Source organism: Microcaecilia unicolor, chromosome 2 (assembly GCF_901765095.1).
Source record: "Microcaecilia unicolor chromosome 2, aMicUni1.1, whole genome shotgun sequence".
NCBI classification, from domain to species: Eukaryota; Metazoa; Chordata; class Amphibia; order Gymnophiona; family Siphonopidae; genus Microcaecilia; species Microcaecilia unicolor.
In genome coordinates this window covers 165,658,507-165,676,190 of record NC_044032.1, presented here as the reverse complement: position 1 = coordinate 165,676,190, position 17,684 = coordinate 165,658,507, and positions in this window count along the sequence as shown.

Here is a 17,684-nt window from a genome sequence, read left to right as displayed (position 1 = left end):
TATTTATTGATTGCAAATAGCAAAAGCATGACTTGATGAACAAGCCTTTTCAGCATCAATAAACTAATTGACAGCCTTAAAATGTAATTCAGCCCCAGCTGCTAAGCACAAAGCTATCAATAGCCTGGCGCTTAGCTGACATGTTATATAGAGAGGTGGTGATAAGAGTGCCGAGAGACATAGATGCAATCTTCATCAAGAAGAGAAAAACGGTTGCATAATGATACCGCCAAGACAGCTTATATTCTCCTTATACTGTTCCCTTTTAAGAAGCGATGATTGAGCTCACCCAGGCTTTTCTTAAAATTGCAGTGCTGCATCTTTGCTTAATTTCATTCCAACTGGAATAAGTGTTACAGTGATCCTATACTGCTTTGACTAAAGCAGAGCTTCATGTTTAATCCCTTAAGGGCTCATTTTACCAAGTGCAGCAAGAGGGGGGTCTACGCTGGCGTCGGAGTGTGTTTTTCTTGCACACCGAGGCCCCCTTTTACCGCAGCGGGTAAAAGGGAAGTCTCTCTTTCCTGCAAGAAATGGCAGTACTGCAAGTAAAGCATTGAGGTGGTGGTAAGGGCTCCCACGTTAACCCTGCAGTAACCGGGCGGTGTTTACCGCCAGGTACACGCCAGTGCCACAAAAATAAATATATTTTTGTAGCACCGGATATGACGGCATGCTAGGGGTGGAAGTACCGCCAGCTGCTGTGGTAGCCCAGCAGTTCTTCCTGTTTAGCAAGCGGTAAGCCTGCGTTGGGCTTACCATCACTTAGTAAAAGGAGCCCTTAGTATGTTGATTTGCACTGTTTCTATGGATTTCATTTTAATCTTTACTGGTAGAAATTTGAAAAGATCATTTGACTTCAGAAAATTTCAGGCAATCTGATAAAAATAGAAAAAAAAAAAAAAAAAAAAAGGAGACTATCAAATAGCTTACCAGACAGTAGTACACACACACAGAAGGGAGCGGCAGGGCTCGTATTAGGCATGTGGGGCCCAGAGCAGAAATTTTGAAGGTGGCCACCTCCAACTCCAATCAGCAGGCTGTATTTTCTGCACCTTCAAATAGTCTTGAGAGCCCCCTGTACCGTGTTGATCAATGCAATTGCCCTGTGTGCACCTCCCTAATGCCTACCCTGGGCAACATAACCCAGAAATCAAGAAGTACAATGTAGGAAAAAAGAAAAACACAATGCATGTAAACTATAGGAATCAAAGAAAGGCCTTAAGATATTATTTGGTGTCAGTATTAGGGCAGCTGAAAATTGGCACGATTGCATTCACCTACCCCCTATTAAAGCAGCACTCATAGGTTGCGTAGAATCAAGGAAAGCTCTTAGTTGAATGATAACACAAACTGTTATTCTGTAATTTAATACATTTTCAAGGAAAACGGAGTATAAATGAAGTGCCTTATGCACTAACATCTTAATATATAGCCAAAAACTTTATTCTTTCTCTTTTGACTTATTTATATACTACCACTAATCATTTCTATAGCGCTACTAGACATGAAAAGCATTGTACTCAGTATGGGGGCTTTTAATAAGCAGCTGTAGGGCTATTGCATGGGTAGCGAGTGCCAAATCAACACTACCAACAGGGTAGCGTGGACACTCAGCGGTAATTTTGAAGTTGGTGCATGCTGTTTCCCAAGGTAAAAAAAATATGTTTCTATTTTCTACCGGGAGGGAGCGCTCCCAGCGGTAATCAGCAGCATGACCACACTGAGGAATGGTTAATCAGCAGAAATTAGTTTTGAAGTGGGGTAAAACTAAAACATGGATTTTTTTTTCCTCAGGATAATCTTTTGCATGTATATTCTTTACTGGGTGGATCTCCTGTGTCACTGTGGTCCTAACAATTTAACTTAGATAAGCATTGAAGTATGTCTTTCCAGCTTAGTGGGAAATTAGATTGTGCATTCGTGAACTTTGGTTGTTTGGGAACAACTGAAGCCTTCTTTTATGCAGCTAATTGGACCATGGTGATTCATGAATCTATTACATCTAGACTAGATTACTGCCATTTCTCAGACATATTTATAGAGGCTGCAGCTAGTGAGGAACACAATTTCTCAGATTTTGACTGGAGCATAAGAAACATGACCATATAACACTAATTTTTGCTGATTTACAATGGCTCCCTGTCCTACTGAGAATTCAGCTTAAAATGTTATGCTTGTTGCATAATGTATTTTATAAAAGGGCCCCTTTTTTTCTGGAAAGGTGGTTGAGAGGATATGTGCCATCAAGATCATTATGATCTTCTGAGAAATCCCTACTGCATTTGCCCAAATTATCAAAGCTTTGGCTATCCTTTACAAAGAATAGTGTCTTTATTTACTTACTCATTTCTAGTCCATCTAAAACTAGACAGAGTGCAAGGTTACATAATTGTTCTAGATATAAAGTCAATAGTACAATAAACTCAATAACCGCATACACAGAAATGTCCTTATATGGAAGGTTGTCCCTTCACGGTAGTCTTGTAGGAATACTGCTAGAAATTGTACCTGTCATTTGAAGTGCTAGAACCAAATGTGAAGGGAGAAGGAGAGGAGAGAGACTATTTACATCTCCATGCCTTAGATCACCAGACAATTCTCCAGATAGCCTCCATGGGAGAGTGGAGGTCCAGGGCTGCCCACAGGGAGGGGAGGGGGAGGTATCAGCTTGGGTGCTCAAGTCCAGGCGACAAGAAAAATGGTTGCAGTGAGGGTACTGGTGCCAGAGGACATATGTCATCAATGGTCATGGTAATTGTGGGGGGGGGAGCCCTTGCTTTTTGGTAGGGGGGGGTCTGCTTAAGAGAGGGGCATGCTAATCAGGAAGAGTACACGCATGTCATGGGGTCCATTTGTGGCAGGCATGCTGATGGTGGTAGGACTGGATTTATGAACGAGTAATGCCAAGGTGGCAGTTTGAGCAAGAGATATATTCTGCTTTGCCTCCGGCCCATTCCTTGTTTGTGGGTCACAGCTGGTATAAATCCTGATATTGAGGTATAGGGGCTGACACTTATTCCCCTTCTGAAATGGGGAATAAACATGTATATTCAGGGCATGTTGTAGTCCTGCCCATGACACGTCCAGATCATACCTCCTTGCCATTTGCACAAATTCGTGTTGAAGCCTTGCATATCCCAACTTTCTAAACTGGGAACATAGATGTTTATGCATGATAAACATTAAGTGCCAGTTTTTGCACATCTCAAATGCAAATAACCCTTCTAAAATGACCACCGTTATGTCATAAAATAACATTAGACTGTCAACTGATGGCCATTTCTATAAATTACAAGTAGTCACCTTATACCTCGTGCCCTTCTGCACCAAAAAAGGAGCAGAATAGGAACTATTGACCTCAGTCTGGGCCGAAGGTTCCACATAAAAATAATGTATCCAAGTGCAAAAACCCAGACCAAAACCCATCTTATCCAACACCCTCAAAGAAATGTCCACTAGACCCTATCAAAAGCCTTTTTTGCATCAATGGCCAACATCACCACCTTATCAAGGAGCTGTTGAATCATTAGCATGTGAGTAAAATGTATAATTTCTCTGGGTCCCATGCAATACCCTCCAACTATCTACTAACTCCCACCCCTTCAGGAGATGACCCAGAGCCCTACAATGTACCCAGCTATGGTCCCCTCCCCCTCTGGAATGGTCTAATCGTGCATCTGGGGCAACATTAAAATCTGCTCCTACTATTAATTCTCCTTATATAAAGTCCCCCAGGGGACTCCTAAGGTCCCGAAAGAATTGAGCCTGATTTGAATTGGGAGCATAGATATTTACTAGTGTAACCAGCCTTCCCTGGTAGCGGCCCTTTACCGCCAAACAGCGGCCTGAGGAATCTTTATAGTGGCTCTGAATATCAAAAAGAATACCACTGTGAAACAGAATCACGAGGTCACTTATTTTCTTTCTTCCTCTGTCCTTATGCGCTAAAATCAAGTGATACAGTCGTTGCTGTAACAAGTGTGTGTCCCGAACCCAGAGGTGTGTTTCTTGCAAGAAACCAACATCCCAGCGGACTGTCTCCAGTTCCTTAAAGACTCTAGTCCATTTCCCTGGATTATTAGGACCATTCACATTCCATGAACCCAACGTGATCTGATGCTGGCCAGTTGTCGTATTAGAGCACCCCTGTAGTGGTGTCCTCAAGCAACTTGTTGGTTTCAACCTTCCCATTACTCTCACCCCCCATATTCTCACCCATACTCCCCCTCCCCTCCCTTCATGTCCCTCCCCCAAGAAACCTTGTTGATCCATTCTCCCTCTGATCAGCTCCTCCCTTGAGAAAGTAAGACCACAACGGGGATGTCATGGAAACCTTTATCCCCTTCCTCAGTACTGAAAGGTTCACAAGAGAAACAATATAAGGCCTACTATCCCCCACCCCTCAAAAACAGATTATATCTTTACTAGCATAACAGTATAACCATACTACATAATGTACAACCATCAAAAGCAGTAATAAGTCACTGATTGAAATATCAAACAACAAATTTGGCAAATAATAGAACCTCAAAGAACGTGGAAAAAGGACATCAATTAGCTGACTTCAGGCTCTTCTTCTTAGTGCCGACCAGGTCAAGTCTTGCCTGGGTTCTGGAGAAGATGGTCCCCCAAGCGAATGTGAAGCTGATGAGGAGGATGGTAGATTGTTGCACCCCAGATCTCTTAGAGCTCCCCATGCTTCATCAGGTGTCTTTATTTTCCTTGATTTACCATCCACTGTAATCCACAGTGCGAATGAAAATCAATTGAGCAGCTGTATTCTGTATACTTTGAATTTTCTTCAATAGAAATTTAGAAGAACCCGAATAAATGCTATTACGATAATACAATTGTCCTAAAAACCACCCACTTATTATAAGATAAAGCAACTATTTAAAAAAATATATATTTTTCTAAAAGGTGGAGAGATCTCAATTATATTAGACAAAAAGTTGCTTAACATCCTTAAACATTATTTTATGGAGAGATATTTCAAAACAGGGCCCTTATTAAAAAATTTCCAAAAATGCCCATGTATGTTGCCTTTAATGGGAAAGGCTCCCATAACTATCCAAGATAGAACATAAATTTATACCAGCTCTGGGGTAGGAGCAAATATGTGCACATACTCTTTGATATCTGTATCCCTTATTGCGAAGAAATAATATCACCTTGAGAAAAGAGCACCGTTTCTGCAGGGTAACCCATACTAAGTCATGAAATACCATAATCTTCAGGTCCTTCCATTCCACTTCGTGCTTCTGGCATGCTTTCCATAGAATCTTTTCCTTGGTGACAAGTAAAGCAAGCAATAATGTCCCATGTTGAGCCATCTCTCGGCTGACCCTGACCCCTATGGGGATAGACAACACGAAAATCCAGCTGAGCAAACTCCGGATCTCCCTCAAGCAAAAACTTGCAAAACTCAGTTACTACTGCTCTGCAATCTTTATAAGTTTCTGACTGAGGCTCCCCTTTAAAGCGAAGGTTGCAGCATCTTGATCTATTTTCAAGATCCTCGACCTGGTTTTGTACCTCCTGAAGAGCAGCCATCTCCCGCTTCAAATCTGCCTTTACTCCTGCTATGTCCACTATAATTGCAGCTACTGATTCCTCTGTTTGGCCGATGTGGGCTCCCAGTTCACCCACCTCTGAGCAGGTGCCCGCCAGCTCCTCCTGTACATCCTGTTGCACTGCGTCCATCTCCCGCTTCAGCTCTTTAAACCAAAGCACTACATCTCACTTCGAGATCACCTCACTTCAAGATCACCGAGTTTTCCTCCCCCAGCATGCCCAATTCTTCTGCCTCTGACTCTGCTTTCCACCGCCATATTGATCTCCTGCTACTGGAGCTCGCCACTACATTTTTTTTTCCCATGTGCTCCAGCAGTACTGGTGAATCTGAATTTGTCTAAGTGCTTCAGTGCAGACATCACTTTCCAAGTTTAGAGGTGGTCTAACAGCTATTTATAGCTTAGTTATACTGAGGAGAGTCGTATATTCAGTTCAGCCCCGACGGAGATTCCATTTCAAGCAGCCATCACCGATCATGATGTCACTTCCTCCTCCTGCAAAGCATTTTCTTAGGCAGAGTTTGGGTAACATGCATGGTGACAGGGAACAGTCAGGATCCTTTAAGGGTTCCTGTCCCAGGTAACAATATCAACAGGAAAAGAAGTAGTTCTATCCCTTCAAAGGAAAGGGGATGGAAGGAGGAACTCTTATGGCACTCCAATTTTAATGAGCTAAAGTGATCCAATCACAAGGAGGGGAAGGAGAGATATAAATTCCCGTGTAAGGCATACAAACATCCCTGGGATGAGAACAGGAGAAAGGAAGAGCCCCAACCCAGGGAACCTGGAAAAAGTGAGCTCTGAGAAGCCCTGGGAGAAAACCTTGCCATTTGAATGCAGATTGGAAAGTCTGAAATGGAACAGGACTTTTGCTGACAGCTTTGGGACAGGTACTGGATATAATATTTCTTTAATTTAAGTGAAAGGATAGAGAAAAGACAACAGCCAGGGCAAGGCAGTCTTAAACTAAGGCAAATTTGCAGGCTGCTGGCAAACAATGAACTGAGAAACTGAAAACAAGGGGATGTTTCCTGGTATTATCTTTTTGTTTTGATAACAGCTGAGGGTGGAGGATGGTATGGTGAAGTCACTGAATACTTTATACCATCCAGGGGTGGCAGCTGTTACAGACTGAGCTGATCTAAGTGGCTAAGGAGATGGATCCAGCCTTGTTTTGAAAGACACTGGAAAAGAAGGAATTCTCAAAGAGTTGTTAGAGCCCTAATTGTCAGTCCTTGTTGAAGGCTGGGGAGCAAATCTGCATACTCATTTATTCCAGCCTGAGGAAAGGCAAAACTCATTTGCATAGTCTCTTGCTGTGGGAAAAAACTATCTTCATTGCTGTTGTGTTTGATGAATAAAAGTATTAAGAGCTTGAGTTTGAAGAAAAGGGAAGGTTATAGATATTTTTAATTGCAATAGAGTATTCCTAGGAAGTATTATTGGAAGCGCTGAATGAACGGATCTAAAAGGTCAGACCCTGTCAGCTTTAATACCTGTGACTGAATGTAGATTTCCTATGTGTTGTGGTGGGGCCTTATTGGGATGTTCTTAGAGTCTAATGGCAGTTCTATTTGACAAGTAGAGACTTTATCTGGCCCTGCTGGTGGAGTTTTTTGCATGAGAGTAGGTGAAGTTTTTATAACATACCCATCACTGTCACACAGATTACAGGAGCTGATGTAAATTCTGCAGCTGTGGAAGGGCATTTCGATAGGACATGCACATGGTGGAAAAAACATTTATCGGAAAATGTGCAAAAAACCAAGGCCCTAGTGGAACAGGTAAATAAAACATTTTCTGATATTCAAAAATACATTATAAAATGTTTCATAAAAAGATGTACTGCAAACATCATAGACATTTTGAGATAAACATCTCTGCCAGAAATACGCTACACAAAATGTGCAACGGCGGTACTGGTCCCCATGTCGAGAAAACATCCGCACAGTGACAGGACATTCCATCCACCTGCAAAATGTGCATATATGCCTCTATACATTGAAGAATGTTCCTCAGTGTGCACAGCAATATCTATGCACAGGGAACCAAATTTCTCTGTACAGGAGTCAGAGCTCCTGGTCCTCCTGTGCCTGAGAGATATTCAAATACCACCACCACCTGCCTCCCTCTCTCTATGAGGACATTGCGTTCCATAAGGAGCAGCCTGGAAAGATGAGTGTGAAGCAGTGCCCCCCCCCCCCCCCCCCCCCCCCCAGGATCATATCACAACCAATGTGCAAGCACCATACATGGGCAAGGTGAGTTAAGTACATACATATTGCCATACTAGGAAAGACCAAAGATCTATCAAGCCCAGCATCCTGTTTCCAACAGTGGCCAATCCAGGTCACAAATACCTGGCAGATCCCAAAAAAGTACAAAACATTTTATACTGCTTATCCCAGAAATAATGGATTTTCCCCAAGTCCATTTAATAATGGTTTATGGACTTTTCCTTTAGGAAGCCGTCCAAACCTTTTTAAAACTCCGCTAAGCTAACCGCCTTTACCACATTCTCTGGCAACGAATTCCAGAGTTTAATTACACGTTGAGTAAAGAAAAAGTTTCTCTGATTCGTTTTAAATTTACTACATTGTAGCTTCATCGCATGCCCCCTAGTCCTAGTATTTTTGGAAAGCGTAAACAGACGCTTCACATCTACCCGTTCAACTCCACTCATTATTTTATAGACCTCTATCATATCTCCCCTCAGCCGCCTTTTCTCCAAGCTGAAGAGCCCTAGCCACTTTAGCCTTTCCTCATAGGGAAGTCGTCCCATCCCCTTTACCATTTTCGTTGCCCTTCTCTGCACCTTTTCTAATTCCACTATATCTTTTTTGAGATGCGGCGTACAAAATTGAACACAATATTCGAGGTGTGGTCGCACCATGAAGCGATACAAAGGCATTATAACATCCTCATTTTTGTTTTCCATTCCTTTCCTAATAATACCTAACATTCTATTTGCTTTCTTAGCCACAGCAGCACACTGAGCAGAAGGTTTCAATGTATCATCAACGATGACACCTAGCTCCTTTTCTTGGTCTGTGACTCCTAACGTGGAACCTTGCATGACGTAGCTATAATTCGGGTTCCTCTTTCCCACATGCATCACTTTGCACTTGCTCACATTAAACGTCATCTGCCATTTAGATGCCCAGTCTCCCAATCTCGTAAGGTCCTTTTGTAATTTTTCACAATCCTCCCGCGATTTAACGACTTTGAATAACTTTGTGTCATCAGAAAATGTAATTACCTCACTAGTTACTCCCATCTCTAGGTCATTTATAAATATGTTAAAAAGCAGCGGTCCCAGCACAGACCCCCAGGGAACCCCACTAACTACCCTTCTCCATTGAGAATACTGACCATTTAACCCTTCTCTCTGTTTTCTATCTTTTAACCAGTTTTTAATCCACAATAGAACACTACTTCCTATCCCATGACTCTCCAATTTCCTCTGGAGTCTTTCATGAGGTACTTTGTCAAATGCCTTCTGAAAATCCAGATACACAATATCAACTGGCTCATCTTTATCCACGTTTGTTCACCCCTTCAAAGAAATGTAGTAGATTGGTGAGGCAAGATTTCCCTTCACTAAATCCATGTTGACTTTGCTGCTTATTTTCGAAGGAGATCGCCGGCCATCTTCCGACACAAATCGGCGAAATCGGTATAATCGAAAGCCGATTTTGGCCAGCTCCAACTGCTTTCCGTCGCAGAGCCAGCCAAAGTTAAAGGGGGCGTTTCCGCAGGGTATGGAAGGCGGAACGGGGGCGTTGTTAAGACATGGCCGGCTTCAGCTGATAATGGAAAAAAGAAGGCCGGCTCTGAGGAGCATTTTGCCGGCTTCACTTGGTCCATTTATTTTTAGGACCAAGTCTCAAAAATGTGCCCCAATTGACTAGATGACCACCGGAGGGAATTGGGGATCACCTCCCCTTACTCCCCCAGTGGTCACCAACCCCCTCCTACCCCCCCAAATAACTTTTTTGCCAGCCTGTATGCCAGCCTGAAATGTCATACCCAGCTCCCTGACAGCAGTATGCAGGTCCCTGGAGCCACCCAAAGGCACACCTGCTTTACCCACTGCCCATCCCCACCTCCCAGTAACAGTGCACATGCGCCACAGAAAAGCCACCATGCCATCATCTGTACCCATGGCCACCTCATCTCACACAGCTCCTGTGCCTGTGTACTGCATATCCACCCTCTCAGCACCTCCCACCCAAACTGGCTGTTACCATCTGTCACAGTCTATGTGAGGAACATTGCACAACATGTCCATAAAAAATTATGTATGTGATGCCAAGAAGCCCCATCACCTGACCCTGATGAGCTTGAGATGCTCATGCGCTGGTACAGGTGGATACGCCGGGAAGACTTAGATTGGAAACATAGATAAATACATTGGATAGATGTCAATTTCATAACAATCTTTATCTCACACTAATATAACCTAAAAAATAGATATATCCCATGTAGTAAATAAACCTAGATAAAAAAAATTGAGGTTTCTTAATAATAAACATCATTAAAAAAATTTAAATATGTAATAATAGAAAGGATATGTATAATGGAAAAATAATAAGGAAAAATTGTTTTAAAGAAATTTTTAGATTAAACAAAGTAAAAGTTAATAAAAAAAAGTTTTAATGGTAAAAAATGTATAATACTGCATAAATGCAAGAATAAAAAATATATAAGCAAATAGGAAAAATAAAAAATATATAATCCACATATTTTAGTTATATTTAAAAAAAAAATTAAATTAAAAAATGAGATAATTAAGAAATTGTGACAATTAAAAAAAATGTTCTCTATGTGACCACTGTTAATAGATGACAGATAAATCACAAAAATATGGCATAACATACCTTGTTCATGGGATAGTAGAACTAGGTAAAAAGATTAATAGACGTATGGTTGATAAATTGCAAAAATATGGCATCACAGGACGTGTACAAGGAACAATGCAGACAAAATATGTACCAATCATCATCTAAATATATAGTGAAGAAATCTAGAAATATATAAGGTGTCCACACTAAAAATGTATTTAAAATGAATAAAGTAAATGATGTGTGATAATAAAAATAAATAACAATCACATAGTAAATTGAAAAATTAAAAATAAATACTGTAGCATATCTATGAAATATGAATCTGATGAAGGAAAAACATGAATCCTTCATTAAAAAAAACCGTAAAATCTATGTTGTTATTCAGACCTTTAGGTGCTAATGTGTCCATTTGAAAAACCAGTCTTTGTTCTTCTCTTAACAGCTGGTTGTCTATATTGTCTCTTCTTTTGTTTATATTAAATACGTTAAGAACTAAAAACTTGAGATCTGAAATACTGTGGTTTCCCGTCATCCAATGATTCACCAGAGGGGCGCTTTCTATTCTTCTGTTAATGCAGCTTCCGTGCTCTATCACTCTAGTTTTAATTGCTCTTATAGTTTTTCCTATGTATAACATAGGGCACGGGCACTGAATCAGATAAATTACGCATGAAGTGTTGCAATCCGAGGTGTGATTTTTTTGACGTCTTGGGGTATGAAAAAATGGATATATCCATCAAGTGATTGCAAACACTGCACTTTACACATTGGCGATGGCCTTGGTTAATTTGACGTTCTCTAGGTTCTGGCAGAAGAGAAGGTACTAAATGTTCTTTTAGATTCTTGTCCATCGAGTATGCCACAGCGAGCTTCTTCTCTTTAAAGCAATCAAGACCATTCAAGATATGCCAATTGCATCTAATGGTTTTTTGTATGTCCCTCGCCAAGTGGGAATACCTGAGAGTACGTACAATGTCTGGCATCTCTCGGTGATCAGTCGGTTGTAATAAAGTAGATCTGTCCTCTGATAGTGCTTTTCTATATCCATCTTGGATACATCTTGATAGATAACCTCTGTTAAGGAGTCTTTTGCCTAAGGTCTCTGATTGTACATTGAAATCTTTGAAATCTGAACAGATCCTACGTAACCGAAGAAACTGGCTCAAAGGTAAGTTTCTTTTGAGAGAGGGATTGTGATGGCTTGTGTAGTGAAGGAAGACATTTCTATTAGTGGGTTTCCAATAGATCGTTGTCTTAGAAAAGTATGGCCCCTTTGAGATGTTAAGATCTAGAAAGTGTACTGTATCGTCACTAAACTCCATTTTAAATTTCAAATTGGGATCTCTGGAGTTACGCCAGGTGTAAAATGAATGCAATGACTCTATGTCACCATGCCATAAGATGAAGATATCATCTATATACCTTCTATAAATCTTGATGTTTTTTTTTTTTTTAAATACAGGATTCTAAGTATTCATGCTCAAAGTTACCTACATATAAATTGGCAGGCCTGTGGCCGAAACACAGTACTGTGTCGAGTCTACATTAAAGACTGTTCATCATACACCACAGCTTCCTGGAGTTATTGGTCCACTTTCTTCAGAGCTCCCATACATGCGCAGAGGTTCGCACATGTGTGATAATGTGCACGGGAGCTCAGGTAGGCCCAAACCAAAGCTGGGGGTCTAAATATTTAGTGCTACTCGACGGCTTCCCACAGAAAATCGCAGGTTGTCATTGGGAGTGTCGGAGATCCACCCAGACCAAAGCGGAGGTTGGAGACCACCAGAGTTGCGTTTCCATAGTAAGGTAGGATGCCTCCTGGCCTTGGTTTAATTTATTTATATTTGGATCGTTTTTGGTGACATTATTTTTCTGGCTATCCAGAATTGGTTTAAAAAATTTCTTTGTATGGTCAGGTGTTCCTGAGGTCCTCTTTATGTGGGCCCAGGTGGCTAAAATTTTTTAAATTTATTTTTGGTGAATGTTTTTTGTTGTATTTATTGTGGAGCGCCTAACGCCACTCCCGGTGTGAATTTTTTAAATTTCAATGGTTGCGTCCGGGAACATGAAAATAATTTAACCCTTGTTGGAATTTTGGGGAAATTTGGTTGAATTTTAAGGGTAATTGTGTACTACAGTAATAGACATTGGTTTTAAATTTTAAAAACATGGATTGGATTTTACTTGATGTGAAATGGATGGTTATGTGGTTTTTATTAAAACTGAGTGTAATGTTAACTGTTTTATGTTAAAATACATTTTTCCCATAGAAATTAATGGAAAAAGGGGGTTTCAAAATGGAGATTCTGCCAGGGTTCCATATAAAAAAAATCAGTTAACATTCTGTGTGCTAGCATTCGATTGACTCGGAGGAGTCAGGTGGCTCAGCTGAGTCTCTGTTGCTCAGGCAATGGAAGTTGTTACATTTGGCAGAGGAGCTTAAGTAGTGGAAGAGAGCAAATGCGTGTTTTTGGGCCGGTCTGCATGTGTTTGCAGAAGAATCAATAAAAATTGAAAGTGGCTGTTTAAAAGAGTTACAGTGATTGGAGAAATAGGCGGATGTAAAATGAGATTATCTTGCTGGGCAGACTGGATGGACCGTATGGGTCTTTATCTGCCATCATTTACTATGCTACTAGGTGAGGATTTGGCTAAAAAGTAGTTGTTATGTGAGGAGAAAAAGTAAATTGCACTTTATTCCTCTTGCTGTTATATTGGTCTGAACTGAGCCTTTGGTGACATAATGACAGCTCAAGGCTGAAAGGCAGAATAACTTACTCTGAGTGTGTTTTGAGCAAGCCCTGTAAAGGCCAAATAGTAAAATTGAATAAGTGGGGTTGGCAGTGGGACATGTAGTGACAGCTGCAGCACTGCCTATGTGTGAGATGCCAGCGACCAACCCACTGAGGCCCAGAGGTGTGACTGGAAGTGAAGTTGGTCAAGGCCATAAGGTGAGAGGTGTGATAGAGGCTTGTGACATAACTGTGTGATCACAGCACTGCTGAGTGGGCTGAGTCATCTGCAGAAAGGGCTCCTTTAGTTCAGGGATTGAAGTGAAAAGGCAGGACAACTTTACAGGGAAAACTACTTTTTAAAATTTATAATTAGTGAGTACCCACAGTGTCCAAAAATCCAATTTAACTATTTAACTGCTACAAGGAGTTATAGGGTTTTGCTTCCCAATTTTTTATTTAAAGCACAGGTATTTTGGTTCATGAAGACATCAATGATCTTCCTTCGCGGGACCAAGAAGGGGCCCCATGCAAGCAAGACCAAAGCTCTGTCCAGATAAGTGACAACTACACCTACACAATAAAGAGTCCATAACAACATTTTGGGGACTTTGTTAGGGCTGAGCAAAGGCTGTGTAGTACGTTTGGGTAGTAGAATCTGAAAAACATAACAGAGCACATAAAGGATCAGTTCTTTTAAAAGAAGGTTAAGATATAGCAAAGTTGCAACCTGGAGTATAAGGGTTAATTAAACATAGAAATACTTATCTGATAAATGATCCTGGTCACGGTTGAAATAGTAAAAGTTGCAAGCATTTGCTAGGCTGTTGTATACATTCTGAATAAGCACTGACAAGCTAAGAGTAGCTGTGGGAAAGAAAACTTTTGAAATTGTAATTGTTAAACATTTGGGAACTGTTTTTGTGCAATTCATCATCACAGCACTTTATTCTTATATTGTGCACTTTAACAATGATAGCTGTGTGTTTTTAACTTTTGGTTTTAACCTTTTTAAAGTTATATTATTTATTAAAAATATTTTGTGTGATAAATGTTAAAGAATTAAAAAATGACTCAATGTTTATTGTTTAATTGCTGAATACTATAAAAGGTTCAGGAAACTGTTTAATACTTTTAACACTTTCTTACTTTTTTTGTGGCACCCATAAGTGGTTAATTATCAGGAAACTCCAACACTGTGACAAAAATTTAGATCAAGCAGCAGTAACATCTATCAGCCACTAGAGGTGTTACACTAGCCCTATATGCAGGTACTTTCTCTGCCCTTAGTGGGCTCACAATCTAAATTTTTGTGCCTAGGGCAATGAAGGATCAAGTGACTTGCCCAAGGAGCTGCAGTGGGAATTGAACCCAAATCACCAAGATCAAAGCCTGCTGCACTAACCATTAGGCTACCGCTCCACATAAATATAAGGAGGGCATGCACATGATAAGAGCATGGTAAAAGCATAGGCAGGGTTTCCACTTACACACTGTAAGTTACATGCACCCCTGCCACAACTGCAGTTACATCCTGTTGGTGTAACAACAGGATTCTATCATGGAATCAGGGTGCTCAGATGCCATTACAGAATAGGCTTTCATTGCACGGCATCAAGGCTCCTAAACAGAAATGCCAAGCTTAGTGAGGCAAAGCTGAAACTGTTTTCTATCATTTCTAAGAAACTAGCCTTTAGCTTACATAGGACAAAGACAAACACAACTTAGAAATTAAAAAAAAAACATGCAATTTAAACTAGAAACTGTTTTTCTTCCATGCTCTTTTCTAATATAAATGTAAATTTTTTTACTAAAAATTAGAACACAGCTGTCAAATTAAACCAGAATATATTAATTATGCATTAGTAAAGATTATGCTATGAATCAACTCAGTCCTTGCAATCAGTCTTCAAACTGAGGGCAAGTGCAGGAAAATGTAATTTTGTTCATAAAAAAATGAGTCAATTGGGTTCTTGTTAGACTGTGATCAGGAGAGATAGATTTGACAAACTGTTCTTACCTGCTCAGGGGATTTACAAACACTCAGTATTCATGTCCGAATGTGATGTCATTGGACAGTTCTTTTCATTGGGGAAACTGGAGGCACTAAAATCCTCTTTAATACCAGGTCTAATCTTCCTGCTCCGGATTTCTCTTATAGAAATGTAGCATTGAATGAGTATTGAAAATATATGCAAGTAGTATGATACAGTGCAGTGAAATTACACTTAATCCCACAGTATTGCAACAGGAACGAATACGGAAAGGAATATATTTCTATTATTCTGGTGTTTACTTTTTGTATGTTTATAGATTAACTCTGTATTTGCATTAAGTATAGAAATAAATTGAACACCCAGTTTCCCATGACAGCTCAAGGGTAGATTCTGCAGCAAGGGTTAGAAAATGTTTTGACTCAGTTCTATCCCCCCCTGTTGTCCTATACTGCCACCAGTGTTCCATGTTTCCTGCAGTAGTAACCCTCCATCTGGGTCTCCCCTCTGCTTCATACCACCCTTGCCCCACAGTTTTTTTACCCTGCCATATATGCAGCAATCTGTAAGGCAAGAACTGTAAGGCTATAGATAGGTGGAGGGAGGGAAAGGGCCACTAGACCATCAGGGCTATTTGTTTAAATTTAGGGGCAGTGGTGTCGGGATGGGAGGGGAAGATCAGGGTCAAATGTAGACACACTGGTGACTTTTTTTAATGTCACCCTTCCTCTCAAAGTCACTGACAAGAAGGGTGACATTTCACAATGAGCTTCAGGTTACTGCTACATTTTTTACACAGCAGCAACTTGCATGCTGATTGCATATAGCATACCAGTGGGATTGTTTTGAGTTCATTGTGCAATAGAACTGGCTCTACCATGTGTCTTTCTGCATGGACCCCCCCATATGTCTGAATGCCCCTCAGGTCAGATTATTTGGAGAGAAAAAAAGATTTCTAATGCTGAAAATAAGTGTGTGCTCTATTTTGTGACATTCACCCCATTCAACAGGAAGTTACATCTTGAGATCTTCCCAACAACACTTCCCCCTATCCAGCAAAGTGTGACTTAAACTGTGATAAGCTCCACCTCCCTTTTAACAGGAGACGATCATATATTCTTCTTTCCTTTTCAACAGGAAGCACTAAGGAACTTAGACTCTTCCACAAGAAAAGAATCCATAGGAAATTTCTCTTTTAAGTGTTTCATGTCCCTTTTGTAGTCAACCTTGAAGGCTCCCCTTTAACTCAGGCTAAATACTCATAAGACCTCTGTTATTTTGTCCAACATCCCCATCCCCCCTCTGAAGTTGTCTCCAGTAACAGGTCACAGCTCTGTTACCCTTCTTGTGCCACTTGCTGCTCCATCTGGGGAATACCACTTGCCAAACAGGCTTCACGGGATATGCAAATTAACCACTCAGAAGGCAAATCTTCTCTGATGGGTATAGTTTAATTACTCTGAAGGGGTATTCTTTTTACATCAAACAGTTTAGCAAGAACTCAAACTGAGCCCTCCATTGGGGAACTTGTGGGTCAGTTATACAATACTTGGTTAGCTGGCTTCCAAGGATATGCAAGTTAACCATTCTAAGTGCAAATCCACTCCAATTAGCTTCTACTAACCACTCTAGGGGTTACTCTTCTTCCAACAAACAATTCAGTACACTATTTTCAACCAAGCCCTCTACTGGGAGATGAGGATCTCAGATAAAAACATCCACTACCCCTTTACTTCATCTTAACTTTACAGTCCTGTCCTCCACCCTTGGCTGTTGACATCAGAGTCATACTTCAAGGCACACAGTGTTCCTTTCACAATGTGGTCAAATCAAAGTTCCTTATCCTTTCCATTATTCTGGACTTCAGTTAAGTACCTTGTCTTTCTTTAGGCATCCTTTCCTTTGGTGTCCTGTCATCAGTTGTTTGGCATCCTTCATTCTTCGTGGGCTGCTTCCTACCAACCCTACCCATCCTGGGCTCCTCCTATAGTCTGGAAAAGGTATAGAACCTTATCTAATGGACTTACCTTCTGAAGGGAACTATTCCTACCTTCTGCCACTGCCCTCCTCTTTCAACTTAGCACAAAGGGTAAACTCTGCCCCTCCCCTCCCTAGCTATCTGTGTCAGAGCTATAGTTGAGGCAGGGCCTCTACAAAATAACACAAGGGCCTCCACCATTAGAATGCCCTCTAGTGGTCACTACCCATCTACCCATCTACTCCTGAGCACCCTCTAGTGGCGCCCTTCAGGTCATTACAGCAGTCTTTCATCATAAGAGATCCCTTTGGTGGCTAGGTTCTGTTGAGGCATGTCCTATATTTATCACAATACTAAAGAGGGAAAAATATACCGTTCCCTTCTTAGGAGAAATAGTGATAGAAGCTGTTGGAGCAATCACTGAGGAGAGAAATAAGACCAAAAATATTATAATGCCTCTGTATCACTACATGGTGTGACCTCACCTTGAGTATTACATTCAGAGGTCCTTTCACTAAGCTACAGGAAAAAGGACCCTGTGGTAACGATGGGGT